This window comes from Bombina bombina, chromosome 1, assembly GCF_027579735.1.
Source record: "Bombina bombina isolate aBomBom1 chromosome 1, aBomBom1.pri, whole genome shotgun sequence".
Taxonomy (NCBI): Eukaryota; Metazoa; Chordata; class Amphibia; order Anura; family Bombinatoridae; genus Bombina; species Bombina bombina.
In genome coordinates, this window is record NC_069499.1 from 1,394,091,964 (window position 1) to 1,394,104,952 (window position 12,989).

At 35.3% G+C, this 12,989-nt stretch overlaps 1 protein-coding gene across 1 annotated transcript in view; it reads right to left on the reverse strand.

Moving 5' to 3' along the window:
- Nucleotides 1-12,989, reverse strand: part of CDC42SE1 (CDC42 small effector 1) — a 163,041-nt gene that overhangs the window by 147,595 nt on the left and 2,457 nt on the right. The gene's annotated exons all lie outside the window — the stretch shown is intronic.

The following is a 12,989-nucleotide window of genomic DNA, read 5'->3' on the forward strand; positions in this document are numbered from 1 at the left end:
CAAGTTCAGGTGTGCCCATGACAGTGTAATGGAGTTGTAAATATTAAGCTAGGGAGTCTCATTCTATTATGAAGAGTATAAGCAGGAATGATTCAGCCCTCTGTGACAAAATGACTGTAGTGTTAGGACCAGTCTATATTGGGGCACCTTGTAAGTGGTGACTGGCTAAGCAAAATATGGCCATTTGTGTGACCAAGATCCCAATTTTATTTAAAAAGTATAGTTGTCTCTTGATGTTGTTTGCAGGCATTTTTTTGCAGCAGTTCAAAAAATATGTTGTGCTTTTGAAAATGGATGTGCGCCGATACCTTTTTGTTTGTGTAATTACTGGGTCATATTGGCAGCACTCCCAAAGTTGTGTATATAAACTTTTTGTAAGGTCTATATATATATATATATATATATATATATATATATATATATATATATATACATATCTATCTATCTATCTATATATATATATATATATATATATTTATTATGTGTGTATATGTTACGGGTAAAGTAAGAAATATGGGTCTGGCCTAGGACAGACAGCGAGAGAGAGAAATAATTTTTACACTAAAGCTAGGTGTTGTTTAATACCCCTTTAATTAAAAGAACTCTTGTTGAAGCACATACAGTTTCAGTGGATTAAACATTAGTTATTTGAACCATTGCTGATTTCTCACCGAGATACAGGCGTCACAAAATTAGGTGGCAACTAACATAAGATTTAGGGAGGGAAAAATACAGGAAAATTACTTTTGCCAGATTTCTGCTATATTGTAGAGCTGCACAAGGTCTTATTCTAGGACAGGGGCGGCAAACTAGAATGTGTGCTCATAGTGAGACATAAGAAAAAAGAACATAGAATTGTCTTAAAAATCCATAACAAATATAATGAAAAAAAGTGTAATTGCTTATATATAGCATGGGTTCATAAAAAAATAGTGGGATAGTCTAGTGAAAATTAAACTTTCAGGATTCAGATAGAGCATGCATTTTTAAAGTGAATGTCAATTTTGATGCTAAAGTGCCTGTTTTTTAAAAATTCGATTAAAAACAGGGGCACTTTAATTCACTTTAATTCATCAAAATGTACATTTCACACCTGTTATGGAAAAAATAAAAACTTACCACGCCAGCTTCCTCCGGTCGTTGCAAGCCATTTCTGACGTCAGAAAATGATGGATAGGTCATCCTTTAATCACGGCTTCCCCCCCCCGGGGAATCAGTGTCTGATTCAACGCAGTGATTGGAAGAAGCCGGATTCCTCATTTTAGACCCAGGAAGAGGCTTTGCGACGGGTGGAGGAAGCTGGAGCGGCTGTCAAGTTTAAAAGGTAAGTTGTTTTTTTCACAACAGGAGTGAAATGTAAATTTTGATGAATTAAAGTGCCCCTGTTTTTAAATCGAATTTTTAAAAACCGGCACTTTAGCATCAAAATTGACATTCACTTTAAATAAACTTTCTAATTTACTCCTATTATAAATTTTTCTTCGTTCTCTTGCTAGCTTTATTTGAAAAAGCAAGAATGTAAGCTTAGCAGCCGTCCCGTTTTTTGCTTCAGCACCAGTGTAGCACTTGCCGATTGTTGTCTAAAAGTAGCCACCAATTAGCAAGTGCTACCCAGGTTCTGAACCAAAAATAAAGCACTACAAATTGTGGCTAATGAAACCAAGCAGTATGGTGTAGACCAGAGTGCCAGCATATTTGTTGTCAGTGCCACCACCCTGCCGGGGGTTAAATACAGACTTACAGCATCACTAGTATTAAAATGACATGCTTTAACAAACTAGAGCATGCGTTTATTCACCATAATGATCCTTAAATTACTTTTAGTATTTACTGTAAAGCATGTGCATGATTAAAATATGAAATAATTGAGACCGATTTTACCAGCTTGTACCTAGATTCAGACCAAAATGTTCCTATTCTTATTATTTCTATTGCTTAGACTGATATTACATCTTATTTGGTAAGCTGTGGAAACACCCCAATTTGAAAGTTTAAAATCATATTTCTAAGCCGCAAGATCTGTGATGTCATCGCAGAAAATGCAGCATATCTGCATTAAAGGGTCACTAAACCCAATATTTTTCTTTCATGACTCAGGTAGAGAATACAATTTTAAATAACACTCCCTTTTACTTCTATTATCTAATTTGTTCAATTATTTAGATATCTTTTGCTGAAGAAATAGCAATGCACATGGGTGAGCCAATCACACAAAGCATCTATGTGCAGCCAACAATCAGCAGCTGCTGAGCATATCTAGATATGCTTTTCAGCAAAGGATATCAAGAGAATGAAGCAAGTTAGATAATAGAAGTAAATTAGAAAGTTGTTTAAAATTGCATGCACTTCCTAAATCATGAAAGAAAAAATGTGGGTTTCATTTCCCTTTAAGAACAGGACACACGCAGGAACCGATAGCACATTCTCTCCAAACAGTGCTGTGCTCTGGCTAGAGATGTGCATTTGTTTTCAGACAAATGCACATTTGTCACGAAAATAGGATTGCACCAAAGAAAATAAAAGAAAACCAAAAAATACTGATGAAAATTGTCAGTATTCATTTGTTTGCTTTCATTTTTATTTTATTTTTTTATATTTTTTTTTAAGGGTCTAATACTTACCTTAACGTGCTCTCCATGTTCTGGAGAGCACATTAAAAGGCATATGAAACCCAAATGTTTTCTTTCATGATTCAGATAGAGCTTGAGATTTAATGCAACTTTCTAATTTACTCCTATTATCATTTTTTCCCCCATTCTCTTGGTATCTTTATTTGAAAAGCAGGAATGTATGCTTAGGAGCTGGCCCATTTTTGTTTCAGCACCTGGGTAGCGCTTGCTGATTGGTTGCTAAGCGCCACCCAGGGTGCTGAACCAAAAATGGGCCGGCTCCTAAAGATACCAAGAGAACAAAGAAAAATTGAGAGTAGGAGTAAATTAGAAAGTTGCTTAAAATCACATGCTCTAGCTGAACCATGAAAAAAAAAAATTTGGATTTCCTATCCCTTTAAGTATTGTAGCTACAGGTGAACTTTTCACCTGTAGCTTTGAAACATTTACATTCGTTTTAACTAAAAACGAATGTAAATTTTTAATGAAAATTCTGTTTTACTTTTGTCTTAAATAAGTTTTGTCTGAAACTAAATTTTCTGGCCTGCACATGTCTAGCTCTGGCTGCACTGTGTAAGCTTTCCTTAACACAATGCAGCCAGAGCGAAACGTTGTTTGAAGAGAACAGTCAAATACAGAGAAGCACTGCAAAGCAGCCACATATTGATTGATGACCGTCTCTCAGGGATTTTTTTTTTTTTTTTTTTTTTTTTTTTTTTAATTCTCCCCCTAGCCTTTCCCGGTCTGCAAAGCTATGACAACTGAATGGAAGGCGTTCTGGTGAACAATGTACCTTTATTATTACAACATTTTTACACAAATTTTTAAACAAATTTATTTATGAGGCATTTAAAAAAAAAAAAAAAAAAAAAAAATATTTCTCTGCAACGCAATTTCCAACTGCTGGAATATATATTATAAAACTTTAAAAATATATTTATTCTCCACTTAACACATTGCAATTGAGCTGGGACTTTACTGTAACTGCCTAATTTAAAATTTGAATTTAGAAATGACTTGCAGAAAATTTTTCACTAAAATAATCACAGAAAGTGAAAAAAGTTCTGCCTCAGAGCTTCTCTAACACAGATCAATACACAGGCTATAAAAGCAAATATAATTCACCATTCCATATAGGCCTTGTTTATCTTTATTTTGTGGGTGTAAATATTCTCTAATTTCTCTTTTTTTTATGGGAGGGGGACAATAACAAAAACAATGCAAGGATAAGCTCTGGGAGCTAAAAGTAAACAGAGGAAGAAGAGAATTCCTTAGAATTTCCACAGTAAACTGTATGTCATGGGACCGCCTCACAAAAGAATGTTTATACGCTTCGTAGGTGCTCATTCATTTCCACAGTTGGTGCTAAAGATGCAGAGTGAAAATTCCATGAATCCACTACTCTCTTCAATATAAGTGTTTGATTATAATGGTAGCCTATGAACATAAACTGATAATTTTAATTATTACATGATGTCATTTTACGTTTGAGTCACAGAGGCTTCGCCTACAGTAAATAAGCTATTTCAGCACAGATAGAATATACACAATACTTTGATGTGTAAACAGATGAAGTACTTGCTAATTTGTCTGCATGTTTTATAACTTTTAGTGATAAGAGAAAGAGAGAGAGAGAGAGAGAGAGAGAGAGAGAGAGAGAGAGAGAGAGAGAGAGAGAGAGAGAGAGAGAGAGAGAGAGAGAGAGAGAGAAAGAAAAGAAGAAGGAGAGAGATATTAAGCACAGAAACTAATTTAGTTACTATTAAAAACGCACAGTCTACACCTTAGTCATCTTAAAGTCGTACCATAAATTATGCTGCAAATAGTCTCCTACACCTTTTCTATATCATGCAGCAGGAATGGTAAAAGTTATTTTAAAAAGAATATTGTTTCTTCCCACTTTGAAGCTCCACCCACTGATGACATCACAATCTGGGCTGCATATGGCATCCAGTCACAAAAGGCTCACTAGTTGGATTCAACAGACTGTCAATGCTATTCAGCACAGCCTAGATGCAGCCCAGATCGTGATGTCATCAGTGGGTGTAGATTGGTAGCCATTTTAAAGTGGCCAAAAACAATATTCATTTATAAATAACTTTTTTACCATTCTGCTGCATGTTATAGAAAGGGGTGGTTAATTGAATTATTGTTACGAAAGAAAAGAGAGAGGGTAGAGGGGGACTGGCACAAGGAGGGGTGCAATAGAGAGGTAGCAATGTGATGTTGTGAGTGAAAGGTAGTGTAGCTCTGTCTGAGGGGGTAATGAATAGACTCCCAATAAAATGTAATATCAGCAAATAGTGAGCTTGTTCCTTCTATAAAATCCAAATTCTTCTAAAAGGAATAGTTAATCTGCTGTTGGGTTGGTAGCAGTGGGGACTTCCAGAACTGAGCCATTATCAGCTTTGCACTATTTAAACCCGTTTGTAATAGAGTAGACCTGATTCTACATCAGAATTTTGATCTTTTGTTTAGTAGAGCTATGGTAGGTGATAAAAGGAAATCTACACCTAATAGTGAGTGAAATACTCTATGGAATTAAAACGGGAGTTCTCTTTGGGCAGAGCCACAACATATGGAGCATGGTGCCTTGTGTGTCACAGCACCTCCAACACTGCAGTAGGATAGATTCTTTCATGTCCAACTGGTGTCAGACTCAGGTACCAACGTAGGAGTATTTTAATATAAGCTCATTTTCCTAACAAAATATCCAAGAGGGACACATTCTTGTCAGAGTCTCATCTCTCAATGCACAAATATACTGCAAAGACGACACATTCCTAACTTGTCTTTGTATTGCTCATCCACACTGCATAAACATTTACTACAGAACTGCCATGTTGTGGACCTTCTTTGTATATAAACATTAATACAAAACAGTAAGGCTTCAAGGCAGATTTGTTACTAGCATCTCTGTACAAAGACATATTGCACACACCAAAATGGCCGCTTCTAATCACACACACAGCAGAACAAATAAACGCCTTTGCTCCCTATATGTACACACTGAAACAATATAATCCTGGCTTCCCGAATATATATATATATATATATATATATATATATATATATATATATATATATATATATATATCATGCAAAACAAACATGCTTTTCATATCTATAAATACAAACACACCTGGTCTCCTTTTATAAAGAAAAACTTGACCTCTCCCCCAAAGATAGTAAAAAAAACAATGCACACCTGATGTGTCTGTAGGTTCTAAAACCTCTGTAAAGCCCACAAAATACATTTACATACTGCACAGACACAGATATTGCAGAAGAGGAAATCATCATTACACAACATAGAAAAAGAACAAAAAAAGTTCTGTCTCTAAGGATGGGGGGGGGGGGAGTTTGCTTTTTTCCAGGGTTGACTTTTTGATAACTTTGACTTTGCTATTAATATGTGTACTTTGACCCAAGATTACACACACATAGGCAATTGACAGCGTCTCAAAGTGATATGAAACACAAACATTTTATTTTGTGAATCAGGCAGAGCATATCGTTTAAAAAAAAAAATTTCCAATGTATATGTTATTCTTTGTTATAAAGGTATTTAGTTAGGTGTCTGGAAATCTACATGGCAGGAAATAGTGCTGCCATCTAGTGTTCTTGCAAATGGATAATTTTTCAAAAACTTCTGCAATATAGTGCTCCAGACAAATGCAAGCTGTTGAGCTTATGCCATTGTTTTTCAACAAAAGATACCAAGACAAAGAAAATGATGAAAGAAAGATTTTAGGTTTGTGTACCTTTAATAAAACACACACAATAAAGAACAAACACATAATGCTAAATAGTAATAAATTCTCAGACCTACATACACACAACAGACTCATAATCTATACATAAACACAATGCAGAACATTAAAGATATATATATATATATATATATTTTTTTTTAGGGCTGCACGATTAATTGCATGATGCGATTAATCGTGATTTTAAATCGCCACAATTTTAAATTGCGGGAGTATGCGATTTTTTGAAATAAAAACGTGTTCCGTTTGTGATCTCAGTAGCAGCCGATCAATCTATGTCTAAAAGCAGAGCCCATGCAGGAGAGTGAAGAGGAGGGAAAGTCACTTACTTATACTTCCCCCTAGGGACGTCTGCAGTCTGAAACTTAGGGTATGTACTAAGGCTGCACGGTTAATCGTATGATGCGATTAATAGTGATTTTAAATTGCCGCGATTTTAAATCACGGCAGCATGCGATTTTTTTTTATTACAAAAAAAAATCCTCAATGCAATACAGTCAGCCACATTGCATACTCCCACGATAAATCGAAACCGTTGTAAATTGAAACCCAGTTTATAATGTAAGTCAATGGGAAGTGAGGGAGATAGGTTCAAGGCCCCTCTCAAAATTGTCATAAGTAACACCTAATACATTATTTTTAAAGCTTTGTAATGAAGACTTTAAATGCTAAACAGCATTATAAACCTAATAAAATAATCACACAACACAGAATATATAATTAAACTAAGTTAAATGAACAAAAACATTTTCTAAACAGCATTATAAACCTAATAAAATAATCACACAACACAGACTTCACTTGCATTTTTCTGCAAACAGTTCTATCTATGCATTCCAATCTGGACTGATTTATAGACAGGAAGATCTTGTTCCTTTGAAATCTGCTCGATAGCTCAGGTCTGGTTAAACTGATTAATTTCAGCTTGCTGGGCTTTGCTGCAACACAAGCAGACAGCTCCACCTACTGGCTATTTTAATAAATGCACTGCTTCTCAATGCTTTTCAATAGCAGTCACATGACTGGAAAAAAAGGTTGTTATTCTGAAACGGTGTAAATTGAACCGTTGTAAAACGAGGGCTGTATGTATGTATGTATGTATGTATGTATATATATATATATACACATATACATATATACACACATACATACACACGTACACATACATTTTTTTACAGTATACTAGTACAGTAAGGCCCAGTTTTCTACATTCCAATTTTCAGCTTCTAATACTTTTGTGTTTGGCATATGTCCGCTCTTACAGTGGATTTTGGGTATGACATGGTGCAGGGACACCCGTAGCCCAGTGGTCTTAACCCCCTCCCCTGTATGGTAAACCCCTGTCTCAACATTCAATATTACCTAAATAAAGAATAGCATTATTACACCTCCCAATACCATAAACACTTCTTCAGGATATGCATTGCACTTTCTTATACCAAGTATTACAGGGCAGGCCTGACTTGGTGTCTACAGTGTCTGAGAAGCCTAGAAGAGGACGTTGTGTGCTTTTTTATATTCATTATTCTGTTTACCATAAAAACAAATAATATTTGTATTGAAGTCAGATGATAAAAAAAAAAAAATGTGCTCTCCTTCAGCCTTTATATAATAAATATACTATATTTTCCAAGTGACCTTTATCATTCATTATAAGCCAAAAATGAAAATATTTTAAAGAGACATTAAACCCATATTTTTTTATTTCATGATTTAGAAAGAGTATTCAATTTTAAACAAATTTCTAATTTACTTCTATTATCTAATTTGCTTCATTCCCTTGATATCCTTTGCTGAAAAGCATATCTAGATAGGCTCAGTAGCTGCTGATTGGTGGCAGGACATTGAGGCTTTGTGCGATTGGCTCACCCATGTGCATTGCTATTTCTTCAATAAAGGATACCCAAAAAATGAAGTAAATTAGATAATAGAAGTAAATTGGAATGTTGTTTCAAGTTGTATTCTCTACCTGAATCATGAAAGATTTTTGGGGGGTTTAGTGTCCCTTTAAAAGGTAACCAATTAATTTAGTATATACATTTTATTTTTTATTCTTTTTTAGGCCTAGGTCTGCATCTCAAATAATATATGTGAGTTTAAACATAATATAAATGTTAAAGGGACATTATACACTAGATTTTTAATTGCATAGATGTTTTGTAGATTATACCATTTTATAGGCCATACAGGTTAAAGAAAAAAAAAAAAAGGTATAGCTTTGCTTATTTTTAAAGGGACAGTCTACACCAGAATGTTTATTGTTTTAAAAGATAGATAATCCCTTTATTACCCATTCCCCAGTTTTGCATAACCAACACAGTTATAATAATATACTTTTAACCTCTGTGATTATCTTGTATCTAAGCCTCTGCAAACTGCCCTTTTATTTCAGTTCTTTTGACAGACTTGCAGTTTAGCCAATCAGTGCCTGCTCCCAGATAACTTCACGTGCACGAGCACAGTGTTATCTATATGAAATACGTGAACTAACACCCTCTAGTGGTGAAAAACTGTTAAAATGCATTCTGAAAAGAGGTGGCCTTCAAGGACTAAGAAATTAGCATATGAACCTCCTAAGTTAAGCTTTCAACTAAGAATACCAAAAGAACAAAGCAAAATTGGTGATAAAAGCAAATTGAAAAATTGTTTAAAATTACATTCTCTATCTGAATCATGAAAGTTTATTTTGGCCTAGACTGTCTGTTTAAATAACATTGAGCTGGATTTTCATATTCCTAACCAAGCCCCAACGTTTTAGAAGAAGACTGTTGTCTACCCACTCCAGCTTGCTCCTGTTTGTGTAAAGGGTCTTTTCATATGCAGAGGAAGGGGGATATCTGTTCTTTTTGCTATACAGCCACTTTCAATGGGTGTTCCAGCTATCCTTTTCAACAGAGTTAAACTGGGAGCTTCTAAGTAAGTTTTTTTTTTTTTAAATATCAGTATCTGTGCATATTATTCTTTATAGTAGTGTATTACATGCAGTTATATGAAAATTGGTGTATAGTGTCCCTTTAAAGTAAAACAATTGCTAGACGAGTTTTGCTTTTCAGTTGGGGCCCTACTGCCAAAAACGTGTTAAGCACCGGGCCCTAGAGTATATGTACACTTGTATCAGCTTAGTTTGCACAGAACAACTGTTCAGCTGTGGTAGTACAGATAAAAGTGCTATAAGTGATAGAGAATAGGATGCAGATGTGGTCGGGCTGAGTGGATAGATATAGGAATTTGCCCTCAGATGTATGACTGTCATGCCTAGCAATTATGACACTAGCAGTTTGTTGAACTCCGTAATACTTGCTGAATGCTCCAGTTTAGCGCCTCCTCCTCCCTATGGAGTTACATACAAGAATGGCTGGTCTCTAGACTATGAGAACGGAACTTTCTTTTCAAACACAAGCTGCTAAACTGTATCACATACCTCCCTTAGCCACAGGTCTTTCACAGTTGGAAATAATTCTGCATTTTTTAACAGCTGTATGCTGCTGTAGCCATAGGCTTAAAACATCTCCCATTAGTTTGTGGCTGATTCAGCACGAGAATATAGAATCCCATCCTCCACACAGCCCAACCCGAACACAGAGAAGCCCTGTGTGTTACATAACCAGCATTTTCCCTGAACCAGGAATTTTCCGTTTCAGAACCAAAATGCATATACTTATACATATTGCTTCTAATGTGCCCAGTCTTACAACACCAGGGTGTGTTTGATACAGGAGAGAGTGGGGGTTACATAGAATAAAAGCAAGATTACAAATCACTTCCTGCTCTTTGAACAAAACATGTTGGTTATACAAGAATGCACATTGTCTCTCTACCTCTTACAAAAAGGAAAAACCTTCATGATTCAAGTATTAAGCTACTGTAAAAAATAAATATATATATCACTTTTTTGTTTAAAATAATAAATGCAGTAAAGTCAAAAATAACTTGTAATTTGTAGGTAGAGTGTGCAATTTTAAAAAAACATTTCAATTTAGCATAAATTTTGCTTTCTTCTCTTGATATCCTTTGTTAAAGTGTAAATCTAGGGAGGCTAATATGAACTCAGGACATGTGTCTTTCAGCACCTGGGTAGCGCTTGCTGATTGATTGCTAAATGTAGCCACAAATCAGCAAGCGCTACCCAGGTGCTGAACCAAAAATGGGCCGGGTCCTAACCTTACATTCCTGCTTTTTCAAATCAAGAGCAATAGAACTAAGAAAAATTGATAACAGGAGTAAATTAGAAGGTTGCTTAAAATTGCATGCGCTACCTGAATCATGTAAGAAAAAAATGTGGGTTTATTATCTCTTTAATAAAAGATACCAAGACAGAGCAAAATTGATAATAAGTAAATTGTTTAAAACATCATGATCTATCCAATCAATTTAAGTTGAACTTAACCGTCCCTTTCTAAGTAACCAAACTTAAAACTTTCTCACAAACTGAGTATGGTAAAAAATAATTTATAATGCTGCAAAGTCAGAGGGTAAAACATTTTTGGTCAGCATTATCAACCTTCTCTCCAGCATTAAGGACAAGCCACTTGAGAGATGGGTGGCACCTTTGTCCAATTCTTGCCCTGATAAAATTCAATGCCACCCTTCTCTGCCATTTCTTCGTATTCCTATTGTAACATCCCAACTTATAAATTTTTAGGTACACATAAATCTATTTAATGTGTTGTCAATTTGACACTTGTGTTTCTTACCAGAGGTTCCAAGAACCAAACACAGTAAGTATAAAGGGTGTGGATTTGTGTTGGCTCTTGTTAACAAACTGGAAAACATTTTATTTTACCAGGGACTGCCTCACTTTAAGTGGGACCATTTAATAGTAATCTGTCCAGCATCAAAAAGTTGCTTTCTTTTGCAGTTACAGTTATCTTGGAACTGCACAAAACTCTTCACAATGACAAACAACTAATTGTGTGGGGGGTATCCTGCTGATAAGGCAAACTAGGGGGCCGATTATCTAAAGGTCTCTGTGCTGGTGAGATTCTATATAAGAATGCTTGCCAGTCCTATTTCCCTGGTGGAATTATATAAAGGCACTTTTTACCATGAAAATAATGTCTCGCAAAGGGGCATATCCTGCATCTTCACATTGGGAAGTAGATTTATACATTACAAAACGGCACAATTAAATTTGTAATTTTAAAAATAATACAAAACTAAATAATTTAACCATTCACACAAAAATACTCAGGGAAAAAAAATAAAAAAAATGTATTGTTAAGGTGCATCAAAAATCGTAACATAATTGTTCACCAAACATCGTATTTTATAAAAAATTTAACATTTATATGTAAATTACACAGGAATACGTAAACAGTAATTAAAGGGACATTGTACACTAGAATTTTCTATGCATAAATGTTTTGTAGATGATCCATTTATATAGCCCTTCTGGGAGTGTTTTTGTAACAATGTATAGTTTTGCTTATTTTTTATTAACATTGTGCTGAAGTATCAGATGTAGACACAGGTCTACAGATTTGTGCTGCTATTGCTTGTGTAATCTGTCTTTTCATATGCAAGGAAGGGTGTGTGTGCTTTTTTCTGCTTTCCCAGCCCCTTTCACTGGGTGTCCCAGCTTAACCTCATCAACAGTGCTAAATTGGGAGTGTCTAAGTAAGTTCTTAAAAGGTTTTATACTAGAATTTTAAATCAGTATCTGTGCATATTATTATTTATAGTAGTGCCTATTACATGCAGTTATATGAAAATGACTGTACACTTAATTTAATTACACTAGATGTGCAAAATACACATATTAATTCTGACTTATAGGTAGAAAATACAAAGCGTAATTGGTGGGGGGGTTTCATAAAATGGGCTGAACATGGGCTTGTATGAAAAAATTTTATCAAATCCAAGCCTAATTCTCTAAACATTTCTGCTCTACAGTTCTCAGTTTTTTCTCGCAAATGAAAAGGTGACAAAATACCCTAATAGAACAACACATGCATACGAAAATAGTCTATACACAGAAAGCAGCATAATGTGATTTATATTGGATGCAGGATTTAATGTTTAAAGTGTGCCCCCTGCTCACTTCGCCCTACAAACGGAAGTTTCCCTTTCCAGCAAACTCTATTACTTTCTATAGTAGACATCTCGCCACTCGCAGGGACTGCCCGTTTTTTTTTTTAAAGATAAATCCACCAGGGCAGCCCCTGTGAGGGTCGGCGCAAAAAAAAAAAAACACGTCTTGTCTGGCAAGGTTTCGATATCGGCCCCTTCATGTGCACTCAATGATATATTAGGGAACATTCAGTTAGCTATGGATACCATACAGGGCCAGTGATGGACAAGCAGTGTTAATAACAGGGCAAAATATTTCAATAGGGCCATACAGCACTGTTATACTGGACCAATAGCATAAGCGCTTGCTTTTGTGGAAGAGCGTGTAGAATGTGAAATGTACAGCAGTGCAATGATAATTACATCAGACCTGTCCTTTAAAAAATTGTGACAGCTTCTTTTGAAAACTTCTCTTAAACATATTTCCTGCCTTCTGTATGGTGGCAAACAGGGTGCAAGTGCAGGCCCTGCGTGCCAGGTGACATCACCAGCAACTAAATGGGGAGGATGTCACACATGTAACTTACCATAGAATCAT